Raw genomic sequence first — 3,538 nt, 5'->3', positions numbered from 1 at the left:
AAGCCCAGGGTTCTCAAACCTGGCTCGGGGCTCCGCACCTCGACCATTCCCAAGTCCCGGGACATGTTCCCCGGCCCAAGGCTCCGCACCTTGGTTATTTATAAGCCCAGGGTTCTCAAACCTGGCTCGGGGCTCCGCACCTCGACCATTCCCAAGTCCCGGGACATGTTCCCCGGCCCAAGGCTCCGCACCTTGGTTATTTATAAGCCCAGGGTTCTCAAACCTGGCTCGGGGCTCCGCACCTCGACCATTCCCAAGTCCCGGGACATGTTCCCTGGCCCAAGGCTCCGCACCTTGGTTATTTATAAGCCCAGGGTTCTCAAACCTGGCTCGGGGCTCCGTACCTCAGTCGTCTATTAAGTCCAGGGACCCGTACCCTGGCTCGGGGTTCCGCACCTCGACCATTTCGAGTCCATGAGACACGAGACTCCGGCTCCTCGTCCCATCTCTGGGAGACATGAAGCCCTCGATGCTTTTATTAAACCAGATTGATCATCTCTTTGGGAATCCAAGCATGACTAATCGGGACAGCGAGTATGACTCTAGCCCGACTATTTAAGGGATGTGTGATGGTACCCCTGTAAGAGCCCGGGTCATGGATGACCCGGGATATCAGATGGATTCCCAAATCATGGTCAATCTGCAGGATGTATTCTTCTGAAGCCTGGCAGGTGCAAGCCCGGACTCTACTCCCCGGGCAACCAGACGCCCGGGCTCTTATACAAGCACCCGGGTAACCGACCACCCGAGCCACCTCGAGAATTGAACCACACTTGAGTATATTAATATGGACAATCTTATCTGTCAGAGCAACTTGACTTTGGCGTGTCATATAAGTCATCAGGAGGTGTGGGCGACCGTCCTATCTCTGACACTAATCCAAGTGGTTGACAAAGTCAGACAGGCGGGATGTGACTAGTGTGTGATTTGACATGACAGAATGTAGTCGTCCTACTATAATTAGTAGGTAGCACGCAGATCGAGATCATCAATGCATCCCCTGCTATAAATACCAGGTTTCATCTTCACATTTACAATTCATGGATTCACACCAATATCACACAGTCATCACTTGACTACATTGGTTTTATCGCTTGAGTACCCTGCTGACTTAAGCATCGGAGTGGCCACGCCGGACACCCCTCCGGCGCCCATTCACGAGTTTCTTTCATTGTTTGCAGGTGCTAGTGAAGCCATTACCTTCACTCAAATTTCCTAAAAACTATAAATTATTGATTTGACCCGTTGGAGCTCCTTACCCGGCTCATCCATTTCAACGAAGTCACATCATGCAAGATCCCGGCAACAGACTATATCGATCAAACGAAACTGATACCTACCATTTATGTGTTTCTACTTAGCAATGCCCGTTGGGTAGAGCGGCTAGTGTTTTCGAGGTGTTAAGCTTGTCCAATGTTTCGATCCATGTCACCATCGAGCTTATTGAAATAATCGTCCACCTTACCGAGGTGTTATATATACTTTTAACTCATAAAACAATCTTATCAACATAGTATCATTCTTCATCTCCAAGAGTTTAGATTTTCGTTATCTTCAACATTATATCGAGGCATAAAAGAAGCATTTTCTACATGTTATCAAAACCACCAATGAAGAATAAGAGGAGAGCAAAGCGCCAATTGCACGCCAAGCGCATGCAGAATCGTGGACCAATTAAGTTCCTACTGGGGGAGGAATCTCCACGCACAATCCATTGCTTTGATCGTCCGGTCCGACATACTAGTTCTAGGGGGCCTAAGGTCCCTAAGGAAAAACCAACATAAAAAGTCATTACACAATGCTCCCAAAAATTCCAGTACGCTCTTGCTTCATTAAAAATGTGTATTTAGTTGAATGTATTTTAAAGATTTTTAATGAAGGACATAATAGCTGGGTCGTGTACTACTTAAGCTATTTACAATAATTCATGTATCAATTGTCAATTTATCAATAGCTGTACTATCCCAAAATTTATATTTATTCAATGAATAAATATATATATTTTATTGAAACCCAATTAAATTTTTAGTTATACCCAAAAAAGTATATTCATGTTAAATTTTTTATTAGTCTAACGAATTATGAATAAAATTTAACATTCATTCCCCTAGAAATGAACAAACGGTAATAAAAAAAATTAAAATTAAAAAAGGCCGAAAGGAGAACATAGAATCCTCTTTAAATGTCACTCCTAAACAAAAATTCAACAAATTCGATGTCAATTATTTTGTCTAGTTTTCATATCTAATTTAAGCATAATTCTTCAACATTGTCATTATTCCAATGTTTGGTGGGTTGGAAATCAACTTCCGCCATTGATTTTGTGCGAGAAAATTCAGGTTTCCAACTCCACTCATTCCTATGGGTTTTGTGAATTTCACACTTTTCATCCCATATATTTTGTTATAAAATTTAATTATGAGGTATGTTATTTTAATTTATTGGTTCTGGTTGTACTACTAGCTTGTGTAAAATCCAAAATATTATTTATATAGTGAGTTATATTTAATTCGAAGTTGACTTTCATGTGTTGCGTGTATTGGTCCAAAAGGTTGAATTGTGTGAGTTTCATTTTATCCCACAGGACTCGAGTTTTGGTTAATATTGGGCCAAATCCCTGTTGGGCATATCTTGTCTTGGTTCAATATTTAGTTAAAAATTTTCTACCAGCATCAAAATTAACCGTGGGTTAGAAATTTCCAATGGGATCAATAATAAGGTAGATTAATTGCCTTTGATTCATTTATAAAATTTAGTGTTTTAATTGCAAGAATCCCAAGAACTTCCAATTTATTGACTATCTTATTAAAGCATGCAAAAGCGTGTTTAACATAATCTCCAATTCATTGCACCAGATTCTATATTACATCATGTGCTACATTAGTGTTATACCAAAATCATCATCAACACATTGCATAACATTTTGCACTACAATATAATATTCTCAGAATATTTTTTTATTTCAGCATTAATATTTATGTTTTCTAATAACTATTTGTAGTTTGATAATACAATAATAATTAAATCTTATAATTTATATATTAAATTTTGAATTAATTATTTGATCTATAGACAAATTTTTAATAAAATAAATAAATCATTGGAAATAAAAAAAACAAAATCATTTGATATTAAATTAATAATACAACACAAACACAACATTAAATATTCGAATTACAATATTGTTCCCACTAATGCTTAATTAATGCATTTCGTAGTTCATAGTAAGTATATATATTTTTTATAACGAATGAGAAATTCTTGAAATCTTGTATTTTTGTCATTGACCACCATTTCAACTTCTCGCGCCGGTGCTTCCATTACATCTTGAATTGGTGTAGTGAGGTCATGTTTATCTTCAATAATATAATCACATTGTGTATGATAATGCAAGCTTTCATTATGTGATGTAAATCATTTTTACGCCATGTTGAAGATGCCAGAATCGCAAATCAAAATTGAAAAACATCAAATGCACGCTCCACATCTTTTCTACATGACTCTAATTTCAAACAAAATATCTTTTTTTGGGCCTAGG

The sequence above is a fragment of the Primulina huaijiensis genome, chromosome 13, assembly GCF_012295235.1.
Source record: "Primulina huaijiensis isolate GDHJ02 chromosome 13, ASM1229523v2, whole genome shotgun sequence".
Classification (NCBI taxonomy): Eukaryota; Viridiplantae; Streptophyta; class Magnoliopsida; order Lamiales; family Gesneriaceae; genus Primulina; species Primulina huaijiensis.
Note: the sequence above shows the minus strand (reverse complement) of the source record.